We start from the raw sequence: 12498 nt of genomic DNA, 5'->3' as shown, positions 1-12498 counted from the left end.
CGCTAAATCTAATTATATCCACTAAGCTCTCACAAAGGCAGAGATTAGCGCCGCGAGGGGGGGTTCTATGTTCCAAAGCCAGCTGGGGCCGGGCTCCCTCATGGCCGGCATCGCTGCGTCTTTATTTGAGCACGCAGCCGTTTGTTCCCTATCCTAGTGTGTTTCTGTCTCGTCGTGATCGTAAGAGTTCAACTAGGGGCTTGGAGTTGTTGCCCGGGCTCTGGAACAGGCCAATATTAAACGCTTGAGACAAGGCGTCTTCTTCCCCCTCAGAACGAGGGATTTTGGACTCGTCCAGTGCAAGAGGTTGCACTCGGGGACCATTAATTGGCACAGATGTTACAGGAAGCCATGTTGGACGCCTCTTGGACGGCAAAGGTGAATGGAAGAGTGAGGAGGTGACTTAGCCTGGATATCCTTTCAGGTACTTTATTCAAAGTTGGAAGGGGGCGCGTGGTATGAACTGGGGCACCCACCTTGCACATTTCCAAGCTGTGTGAATAACTTTTCTTCCAAGGCGAGCTTGCTAGTAAAATGAAATGTTGTGTAGTGTTTATCTGACATTCCTTGTACGTGAGAATGTGACTTGTGGAGACCGCACCGTTCACTCATTTTTACAACACATCGGCGCAGTATCCGTGCTTTTAATTAAAAATAAGGGTACAAAAATAAGGGTACTATTTTAAAGGACAGTTCCCGCTGCTTCCAGGCACTGCAGCTCTAAAAGTACATTTAGCTCTAGCACCTTGTTCGGAGGAAAGTCAGTCTTCCCAATGTATGCTGTTGAAGGCACAGAGTGCTGATTTGGCGGTTATTTTTCTCAAATGTCATTGCTACTGCTTGTGTACGATGTTGCTTCTCTGTTACCATGACGCAGCGGCAAGGGCTACTCTGGTAGTTATGGAGATGCAGCTTGCTTTTTTTTCTATAGGAAAAACATGAAAACATTTTGCAGTGTTACGCTGTTCATGCTGTATTCACAAAAAAGCACTTTCTTGAAAGAAACCGGCACCTATTCTGTTGAACATTTCACCCAAGGCAATTTAAACACCTTGAAAGTTTCTACGTGGTTGTGGTTTTGCAAAATGTAAACAACGAAGAGAGCTCAGTTCTAGTCTCAAGCTGTAGTTTAGCGACATTTTCTCTAGGTGCTGAACATTTTCAAAAATATATTTAAATGTTGTTTAGTAACTGTATTCTCGTCTTTCCCTGTTCCAAATTTAGAATTTTTTTCCAAATGACGGTGCTGTAAAGCCTGGCTAGTCTTGCTGACCTGGCAACTAGTAAACATAGTAGGTTATTTTCTATCCATGCTTTAGGAAGTTATGCTTGCCGTTAAAGATGGTTCATTTCAATTTGTTTCGTAGTGATAATACTCTGGGGGAAAAAAAGAACCACTGGCCACCTGCCTCCCCTCTGGTTAGAACAGAATGACATAATTGAGGAAACCAGGAAAACGAAACTACTGTACCCCCTGCCCATTACCCTTCCCCCTCCCACAGAAGCACACATTTCCTTGGGTATATGGGATGGTGCTGTGTTCAACTCAATGCATATTAGAGGTGTTCCTCTTATTCATGGGCAATTTTTTATTGTGTGGTCAATTTTATTAGACTCTCTCTTTCATTTTTTTCATGCATGGCCAGGATGTGTGCAGCGCATTTAGTGCAGAGGCAGACCCGAGCTAAAGGATAATGTGATGTCATTTTTCTGGCATAGGGGTTGGAGGCCAGCATTAAAAATAATGCAAGTGTGATGTTGAGACTCCTCCGGCTTCTGGCAGGGCTTACCTCCTGGCACCTGAGGTGTACAGAAACCAGTATTTGCATGCCACCTCCCTCCACAAGGTATCTGTGGGGAGTGCCATCATCTCACCTGATGGATTCCAGCTCTTAACTGGACAGCGCTGAGTGTGGGGCTGCTGCTGTGCCTTCTACTTTGTGTAGTATAGTCTGGGGCCTGCTCAAACTACTTAAGCAAAGGGCACAGTGTGTATGGCTAAACGGAGGCCAATATGGCAAGGTAAAGGGGATTGGTGGTCCTAGGGAAAGGAAGGGGCTTCCCCTGGGGTGGTTAGATGACGCGAAGGACGAACCCTCAGTGCAAAGCTAAATTTGCAAGCTGGGGTGGAGGCCATTATGGAACTAGTGTCTGCATGGCAGAGATACTCTGTTAAAGGTTATGTGGAGGAAGGGGTATCATTTCCCTTATGCTGGGGGCGTGGACTGGACCACTCGTGAGTAAGTGAAGCAGACTCAGAGAACCAGTAACCGTTTGGTGCTGGTTGGCATTCAGAGAAACCCCGCAGCAGGCGAATAATGGATAGGACCCACCACAGTGGCAGAGGTCTCAAAAATTAGGAGTTTGCGTAATGGGGCAGAAAGACTTGGAGAAGATTGAAACGATTATGAGTGGGAGTGGTATAGTGGCTTGGGGGAAGTGAGAAAAGCAAACAAAATGAGTGGGGACCAGGTGAGAGGTCTCATAAGAAAGGAGGTCAGCAGTTTGCTGTAAGGAGCGTGGTAGGAGTCATGGGTGGGAGTACAGAACAGGGAATGATTGTAGTGGGTTTTGGTTTCTAAATGAGTGGGTATTCGGTGGTGCCCAGAGTATCCGTTTCACAGTTCCCCAGGCACCCTCTCAAACAGCAATGGATGTCAGGACAGCAATAGCTGGAGGGGCACTTAATCGGTACAGGCATTCAGGTGTAACCACCAGGGACAAAGACATCAATCAAGGCTATCGGGTTTGGATTGACCACTGCAGTGAGGAAAAGCATCTCTTTCCTCTATATGGTCACGGAACTCCTCTGTGTCTTGCAATATCCTTATAAAGTACAGCACAGGGGGACCTTGTCCCCATATATTGATAGGTAGGGATTGCTCTCTGAAATGGCTCCCATTACTAAGAAGTAGATTTATTTGTTCATTGTCCTATGCTTTGTTTTTGTAGGAGTCCTAAGAAAGAGTTGTATGTGGCGCCTGCTTAGCAGTTCAAAGGGATGCGCGGAGTGACGTCTAGACGGATTGTTGTATTGTATGTATATGAACAAGTGTTGTCATCAACCCGGCAACGCTTGGAATTCGGTCTGGGTCTGAGCTCTGTCGCTGCTGGTTACCATAGAGACCCCAAGCATCATATTATGGTAACACAATGCTTGTCCCCTCATCTCCAGCCCTGCACACAAACTCGCCTCGCATCTGCACCTGCTGAGATAACCGCTTCCTAATATTGCCTTTGCTGGGAGCAGCTGCACACATCAAACTGTATACCAGTATCCCCGAACTTCTACCTCACCACCACTTTGCGTTTTTTTACAGCAATGCTATTTATCCGTATATCCAGACATGGTGAATGGATTTTCCGGACAAAAACTCTCTGACCCAATTTGTCCGATATTTTTGGACAAGTTATTATATCACTGGGAGTGTGTAAGATTTTCAGAGCACTAATGTCCGTTTTAGCAGTTATTGCATGTCTCTGTAATGTAACAATTGAATGAGCTGGGTACCACATTGCTCTGGTATGCTTTGTTTTGCAAGGATCTGCCTGCCTGCACCAAAGCCATAAAGAGGTAAAGTGGGTCTCATGGTAATCGAGTCCTTCTGAAACTGGGGTAAACCAATGATGACAACCAATTGCTGTAGTGATTTTACATCTAAATAGGAAAGCGAGATCTCACTGATTAAAAGGGCTGCTGTCCGAGTTTTTGTTAACAGTGGCATGGAAATTACTCGTTGCGCCCTTATGGGCTGCGGAAGCAAATAACTGATTCTCTTAACTCCCTTCCTCCTTGCACTGACATGCTATTGCCACCACCCATACCACTGTAGTTTATATTTATATAGTGTTTTTATTGAAATAGTTAAGGTTCATCCACAAAAGACCAGTATATATTTGCAAGAAGATAGTGCAGGCCACATACAAATACTTGGTGGGAAACAGTGAGCATGCAACACAAAAAGAAGATGGACGGAAGGTTGAAAACTGCCAAACATTCACCCCCCAGTCACAGATCTGGGTTTAATCAATCGTTATTTTGCCCGCTACGCCATTTCAGTTTAGACCCAGCCATATGCAAATCAGCCTGCCCCTGTTCCCCATGGGAACAGTCCAGCCCGAACTGCCAGGCCAGGTCCTCCCTGGATCGGAAAACCAGCACCCTGGGACCGGTTTCAGGGCATTACCTCATCAGCCAGGTTAGCTTGAAACTGGTGGCGTAATGTACACGGGACCCACGTCTGGGCATACTCTTCCAACTTATGGTGGAACAACACAACACACAGTGGAACTGTGGAGGCACCAGCTGCAGTTGCCCCCAGAACTCGACGCAGTGACTCAGAAGATGCAGTGGCATTCATGCTAAATCTAGTAATGGTATAATTTGTGCTCTTATAAGCAAGATTTAGTCCTGGACATCACAGAATTTAAGAAAACTTGGGCTCCCATCAGGAGAGCTAGTGAGCAAAGAAAAAACAAATCTAATTTTTGCAACGTTTCAAAATATGACTGACACATTACTTGAAACTAAACATTGTGTAAAGTTTAGATTATTCAAAAGAAACTTTCTTTTTTACAACTCTATTTAAAGTCTCTAAGTCATGTGTCTACAAATGGAGTGTAGCATAAAATGTACTTTGCAGTTTCAATCTAATTTTTTGAGTATCCCTTAGAAATATATTATTTGAGTCTTATTAAATGGAGTCAAAAATAATTCGCAGTGCTCATGTGACCTGATGTTAGAACTTCACGAGGAAAGCCAGTAACACTTCTGTTTTGATGAAAATAATGTTGTCCCTCTGTGATTGATCTTGATATGTGCTGCCTGCCGAACAAATGCTTTGATTTTTGCATTTAGTAATTGTCTCTTTATTACCTGTAGCCCCCTTATCTTGTGTAAAACCTCAGGACTAACATCTGCGAACAGCAACAATCTTCTCCCGTCCTTTTGTATTGTTTAGTACTACTTCACCATGAGTTTGCCATCTCTGTCAGAGTCCTCCCTCAAAGTCAGTAAGAGTGGTTAGGGCTCGAGCTCAGTAATACTTACACAGTAAAACCCAGCCATACAATTTGAGAATTATGCTTATTGGACTACAAGCAGTAGGAACAAGTGCTGATAATTTGGCAAGACACATTTTCCTGCCTGATAATGTGCAGCCAGTTATCTCAGTGGCAGAGTGCCTCTACTGAGCCCTCTTGCTTCAAGTTTCGTTGTAATGTGAAAACCAAAACTTTGCACTGACATTCCATTTAGGATGCCCCTGGGCTAGCATGGCACAAGATGGAGGATGACGGCTGCTTCACCAGACAGTGGAAGCGCATTGTCTGCTTTTTTGCAGATGGATGGTGAGCAAGACACCGAAATGAGAGGATGGAAACAGAGCTTCTCTTAGAAATTCAATGTGTATCTTTTTAGCAAAGGGCTTCTGATTATTTCTTCCTGAGCACTGTTGTTTGGTAGATGTTAGGGTTGAGGGGTGGGACTGCAATTTCTCTTGTTCAAAGTGTGATGTTTCTAGGCAAGGCCAACCCTTTTGTTTTTCTCTGCTTACTGTTTCATGAAATGTTATGTCAGCCAGGTGCAGACATTTCCCATTTCACTGTGTCCTTGTTTTGGATGTTCCCGCTTGGAGCTAGCACCATTGCACCTGCTGTTAGAGCTACCTCGCACAAAAAGTACTTCTGGGGAGCAGACAGAAAATAACATTTGAATGAGGACCAACACAGTTTCTGAAATTTTAGACTGTTGATGCACAACCCTTGTCTATAATATGTTTATGAAAGTGAGATCAAAACAAACCCTCTTTGTTCCAGTTCCAAGTTCTTCTTGACCAACAAAGGGAGCGCTCCGGAAAGTACTCAAAGAGCTGCTGTATAACCGGGGATGGTCTCTGGATAACAGCCAGTCTCTCAGAGGTGAGAGGTCATCACCTGAAGTCTGAACAGTTTGGTGAAGAAGCTGAAAGTCTGCATCACACTTGAGAGCTTCCCTACTGCGGGGAAAAAAGCAAAGTTCCTTGCTCTGCAACAAAATACAGTCCTGAGGAGAAGCAGCAATGTTCCCAGTGTGAGGAACATCCAGAATGTGCTGCCTGCAATGTGGAGCGAAGTCGGAGGGGTCCATTTTTGTGGGGCATCCTCTGGTCCCCTATTATATCCTCCACAATAGATCGTAGACCAAAATCAGCCAAGAAGTAATCCTGTGCTATCAGGTGCCCCTGCGAAGCTTAACCCTTTCGATGCTCATGACGAGCTCAGCTCGTCATGATGCACAGTTGAGCTGTGCTGATGACGAGCTGAGCTCGTCATAAATACAGTAATAAAGCAATTTCCAGCACAGGGGGGAAAACGCCAAGCAGCCAAGGTGTTAAAGACTCAGTGCTGCTGCTACCTATCCCTCCCCATCCCTGATTCCCGAGGAGACGCTGCTGTCGACTCAAAGCAGAAGTGAACCTTGGCCCAGAGGCCACAACTATTTGTACAGGGACCCTTGTGTGAACTTGGACCAGAGGCTGCAAGTGCCCACAATGAGCACCCGTCTGGATTGCAGCCTGTAGGCTGAATCTGCCAGGTAAGCATTGGCCAATCAAGTCTTTTCAGCTGCTCTCCCACCATAGCTTCAGCCTCAAGCAAAACCGCCGCTCTGGTCTCATGTCAATTGGAGACGTCACTTAGAGCACCTGCCAGCGGCGGTGCGTGAGCTGGTAATCAATCAATCAATTAGAGTGCTTGTAAAGCGCACTACTTACTCGTGAGGGTCTCAAGGCGCTGAGGGGAGGGGGGGGGGGTGCTGCTACTGCTTGAAGAGCCAGGTCTTGATGAGTCTTCTGAAGTAGAGTAGGTCTTGGGTCTGCCGTATGTGGGTAGGGAGGGTGTTCATGGTCTTGGCGGTGAGGTAGGAGAAGGATCTGCCACCGAAGGTCATTCGTTGGATGCAGGGGACATCGGCGAGGCTGGCGGAGCGGAGCTGGCGGGTGGGGGTGTGGAAGCTGAGTCTGCTGTTTAGGTAGGCTGGTCCGGCGTTGTGGAGTGCTTTGTGTGCGTGGGTGAGGAGCCTGAAGGTGATCCTCTTGTCGACGGGGAGCCAGTGTAGGTCTCTCAGGTGGGGGTGATGTGGCTACGGCGGGGGACGTTGACTATCAGTCGGGCAGAGGCGTTTTGGATGCGTTGTAGTCGTCGTAGGTGTTTGGCTTGGATTCCTGTGTACAGTGCGTTGCCGTAGTCCAGTCTGCTGCTGACGAGGGCCTGTGACACCGTTCTTCTTGTAAACAAAACAGGTGATGGACAGAATGTGGATCAATGTCACACATTCACCCCAGTCCAAAGATCTGGGCCCAAATCCATCGTTTACCTCGGATGCTTGATTCCGGTCTGGGAAAGATATGGCTGTTGTAGTTCGGACTGGACTGTTCCCATGGGGCACAGGGTCAGAGCTGATTTGCATAAAGCCATTATCTGACCCAGGGTGGTGTGGAGTGCAAAAAACGATGGATTTAGGCCCAGATCCTTGTACTGGGGTGAATGTAAGACATTGATCTACATTCTGTCCATCAAATTGTTTTTTGTAATTTTCTCCCTGAGTGTACTGGGGTAGCTCAGACGTGGGTCCCAGAGCCTCCACACCACTGGAGTCAAGCTAGCCGGGCTGATGAGAGGTGTTACCTCGATACCGGTCCGGTCCTCGGATGCTTGATTCCGGTCTGGGAAAGATATGGCTGTTGTAGTTCGGACTGGACTGTTCCCATGGGGCACAGGGTCAGAGCTGATTTGCATAAAGCCATTATCTGACCCAGGGTGGTTGTGGAGTGCAAAAAACGATGGATTTAGGCCCAGATCCTTGTACTGGGGTGAATGTAAGACATTGATCTACATTCTGTCCATCAAATTGTTTTTTGTAATTTTCTCCCTGAGTGTACTGGGGTAGCTCAGACGTGGGTCCCAGAGCCTCCACACCACTGGAGTCAAGCTAGCCGGGCTGATGAGAGGTGTTACCTCGAAACCGGTCCGGTCCTCGGATGCTTGATTTCGGTCTCGGAAAGATATGGCTGTTGTAGTTCGGACTGGACTGTTCCCATGGGGCACAGGGTCAGAGCTGATTTGCATAAAGCCATTATCTGACCCAGGGTGGTGTGGAGTGCAAAAAATATGGATTTAGGCCCAGATCCTTGTACTGGGGTGAATGTATGACATTGATCTACATTCTGTCCATCAAATTGTTTTTTGTAATTTTCCCCACCGTTCTTCTTGTTTCGGTCGGGATCCACTTGTAGATCCTGCTGAGCAGGCGGAGGGTGTTGTAGCAGGAGGAGGAGACGGCGTTGACCTGCTTTGACATGGAGAAGGAGGAGTCAAGGATGAATCCTAGATTGCGTGCATGGCCGGTGGGTGTTGGTGCTTTTCCCAGTGTGGTCGGCCACCAGGAGTCGTCCCAGGCTGAGGGTGTGGGTCCGAGGATGAGGACCTCCGTCTTGTCCGAGTTCAACTTCAGACGGCTGCTCCTCATCCAATCGGCGACGGCCTTCATTCCCTCGTGGAGGTTGGTTTTGGCGGTGTGTGGGTCCATGGTGAAGGAGAGGATGAGCTGGGTGTCGTCAGCGTAGGAGATGATGTTGAGGTCATGATGGCGGGCCACTTGTGCGAGGGGGCCATGTAGATGATGAACAGCGTTGGGATGAACCCTGGGGGACGCCACAGATGTCGGTGGCTTCCGATCGGAAGGGTGGGAGGCGGACACTCTGGGTTCTGCTGGAGAGGAAGGACGTGGGCCAGTCAAGAGCCTTCTCTTGGATTCCGGCTTCCAGGAGGCGTGTCTTTAGAGTGCGATGGCAGACCGTGTCAAAGGCGGCTGACAGGTCCAGGTAATTGGGCCTCGCTCAAAAGGCTGAACTAGATGTGCAGGCCGAGCTCTGCTAAGGGAACATTGACTGTTTTCTAAAACGATCTCTTTATTTTGCAGATGAACTGTTGACGTGAACTACAAACTACTCTGAGTGAGCACTTAAACTGATATGGCACTGGCATCTTTTGACTTATATCTGTATTTGTGTTGTGTTTTGTATCTATCCCTTTTTAACAAATGTATGCTTTTATGATCTCAAAGTTTATATCGAAATAAAGCTTATTTTGAATTTGAATTTGAATTTGAGCAGAGATGTAGTGAAGTGCACTCGTGTGTCATCTGTGTCTATGACTGCCTATGGGTAGAAAATCTATAGAAATAATAACACCCCTAGAACAGGGAGTGGACGCTATATCAAGTGGGTTACTTAACTAGGCATCACAGTTTATTTATTTATTTAGTTATAAAGTTTTATATAACATGACCTGTGCGGGTATCAGAGCACTTTACAGGGTGGAGGAGAGAGAAACAGGTTAAAAAAACAGTACTAAAACGCAGATACGATATAAATGCAATCATAGAAGAATAACAAATTGAGGGACAGGACCACCCTATGAGATCTGTAGGATAGCAGCCATGATCCACAAACTAGAACATACAAGGTAAGATCAATCAATACAATGTATGATTTTGATTTTAGGCCAAAGATTTGTTCATCAGAAATGTTTTCACTTCTATTTTGAAGGAGGCGGTAGACGGAATCAGACAGATTTCCTTCGGGAAACAATTTCAATTTTTTGGTGCGATGCCCGAAAGGCTCTTTTGCATGTTTTCTTTTTGTGGAAAATCTGTGGTTTCAGCAGCAGGGAGCTGGCACTTCGTGATGATCTACATCCACCAGATACATCCAGCTTTTGAGTCAAATACCCGGGAGTATTGAAATGAAGGGCAAATTGAGTCATGCATTCAATTTTTAGGTGAATTTGTGCCTCATACAGGAGCCAGTTTAGGGATTTCAGATCAGGGGAGATGTGTTTGTTTCTTTTTGTTCCGGTGATGAGTCTGGCCACAGCGTTAAGAGAGGCCCGATTATATCTGGGAAAGCCGCTGAAGGTAGCACTTCCGTAATTGAGCTTGGGAATGACTATGGCTTGGACCTGGGGGAGGTAGGGTTTTAATTTACTTAGGATGCTCATTTGGTAGTTTGCTCCTTTGGTGGCATTACTGATGTGGTTCTGCATATGCTGTTGTTTGTCTAGTATAATTCCCAGAGATCTTGCAGAATCTATAAGGTGAGGTGTGCAATTGAGGGCAGTTAGAAGCTTCATCCATCGGTCGGTCGATCTTGAGATTGTGTTTAGGTGGAGTAAAGAGGCGGAATTCCATTTTAATGACGTTATGTTTTAGGTGGTTAAGTGCAAGCCAATTCTGAGTATTTTGTAGAATAGCGATGAGGGTCGTAAAATCATCTGGGTAGGAGATTTTCAGGTATAATTGTGTGTCGGCTGTATAAATGTGATAATGAATGTTAGAGGATGACAAGGAGTCTGCTAAATGTTCCATGAATTAGTTGAAAAGAATGGGAGGGAGGGTTAATCCCTGTAGGACTCCCTGGGAGACCACAGAGGGCTTGGACAGAGAATGGTTGACCTTGACTCTTTGGGTTTTGTTATGGAGGAACGAAGAAAACCATTGAGGGATGGTCCCTGTAACCCCATCTTTTTTAGGTCTCGTGGCGTAACAGCGCGTCAGCGCTGTGTCCGCCAGGAGATCTTTTGTTACTGAGTGTGCTTCCCAGGAGACAGCACCTGGCCGCGCGCATTGCCTGTTGAAGGAGCCGATTTCAGCGGGCCACGCGCTCGCGAACGCGCTCAGCTGCTGTCTCCTGGGAAGCACCAACACCACACACGCATGCGCAGAAACAGAGACACACACACACGAGCACCCATGCACGCACGCACCCACACATACAGAGAACCCACCCCCGCCGTCGCATACACACACACACGCGCGCGCACACACACACACACACACACACGTGCACCGCACCGAGCGCCCGCCCACTTACTGCCACTCCGGACTTCAGCCGCCACTGCTGGGCTCCTCTCTCTAGGGCATGGGAGCCCCGCGTCACCAGCACTGCTTCTCTCCGTGGCGCGTGCGCGGGCTTCCAAAGCTGGAAGTCCCGCCCCACGGAAAGTTCCGATTTCACTCTCTGCCTTAAACCAGCAAGTCCCCGCTGACACTCATTTCTCCTATTTTTTTAGTTTTTGCTATTTAGGCTCAGGAGCTTACTCACACCCATGCTTGCGCCTTCTCCTCATTATCCTGAACAGCTGCTCTTCATATTTGCTAATGCTCACTCCCCCTCCTTGGCAACAGCTGCTTAGTACGTCATGCTTTATCTTTAAATGCACCGTTTTCTCACAATTTACTACAGGCGAGCACTTATGTGGGTGCTTGTGCGGCCACTTTATATTTACAAAACATGCACACTGCGACGTCACACTTTAACCTTAAATATTAAGGTTTTTTTAGAATGCGCCACACTGCACCTTTCTTTTGTGCCTTGCAGCTCACCAAACTCAACTTTTAAAACATTCTTATTTATTTTTCGACAAAGCGGCATGCTGTGCTTTAACAATGGCGGCTGTGTGCCTATTGCCAGCAGCTCACTGTCCCTTTAACATGCGTGCTGTCCTCCTGGCCCACTCCCAGTGACTGTCCCTTTAAATCCTAACTTACGTCCTGCTGCAAAGACCACCACAGCACATACTGCACCGGCTTTGAGCAGCCTGCAACAGTTAAAGTTTAAAGAAAGTTGTGTGAGTGGGAGAACAGCAGTGTCGAAGACACTCGTTTAAGCACTTTAAATAAAAATGTTTTTTTTAGAACATTTATTAATTTCATACAGCTATTATGCTTCCGTTGTATGGTGTGGCTGCATGCTTTCATAAAAACCCAATTACTGGCCATATGGCACCGTGTTCAAAGCATGTGAGCTTGGTGTACATATTTTAAGCCATACCATTTAATCGCCTAGACCACATCTCTTTCTAAGGATTCATTTTGGAGCCAACCCCAGCTTCTCTTTTCTCACGGAAAGCCCTGCTCTCCGAATCCCCTTCCCCACCCACAGCCCCTATCACTCATCGCAAAAAACGAATAGGTACCAAGTGAACTTTACTTCTATAACAATTAACACAATGCACCCTGGATGAGTCGGTGTTCAGGGCACAGCCTTGAAACCTTTGAGTTGCGATTAGCAGATAAACACTAGAAATCAGCCTTGCTACGTTTGACTCACTGAGCACACACCACGAATATTCTGGCAAAGTGAGTGCTACATTTTCATTTGCAAGATTCGGTAAAGCTGAGCAGTGGTGAATGAAGTCTGCAAGTCATAGTGAGAAAGAACTTCGTGCTAGAAGTTTGATTACAGAAGAAATTCTCAAGTGTTAAAAAGAATTTAGAGCTCAGAAGAGCCACCTTAAAGTATATGATAGTTGCCCTTTTTAATGAGGGAAAACGCGGTCTATACACCGGGAGAAATAAAAAAACTGATATATGCAAATGTACATTTATTCAATGTATTAAATTAGGATCTAGAACATAACAGTTCATTTTGGTGTAAAAATTGAATCCTTGCCAAAACT

The 12498-nt window shown here is 46.4% G+C and overlaps 1 protein-coding gene across 5 annotated transcripts in view; it reads left to right on the top strand.

Annotated features, from left to right (window-relative positions):
* The window catches only part of SHROOM2 (shroom family member 2), a 724057-nt gene that overhangs the window by 389232 nt on the left and 322327 nt on the right, over window positions 1-12498 (top strand). Inside the window, exon 1 of one of the 5 annotated variants that reach the window (XM_086934789.1) lies at window positions 397-424. The exons of the other annotated variants lie outside the window; for them this stretch is intronic. The gene's annotated coding sequence lies outside the window, so the exon portion shown is untranslated. Of the gene's footprint in view, window positions 1-396; window positions 425-12498 lie in introns of those variants that run through there. 5 annotated transcript variants of the gene reach the window in all.

The sequence above is a fragment of the Lissotriton vulgaris genome, chromosome 8 (assembly GCF_964263255.1).
Source record: "Lissotriton vulgaris chromosome 8, aLisVul1.2, whole genome shotgun sequence".
Taxonomy (NCBI): domain Eukaryota; kingdom Metazoa; phylum Chordata; class Amphibia; order Caudata; family Salamandridae; genus Lissotriton; species Lissotriton vulgaris.
Note: the sequence above shows the minus strand (reverse complement) of the source record. Positions and strands in the feature narration are given on the sequence as shown.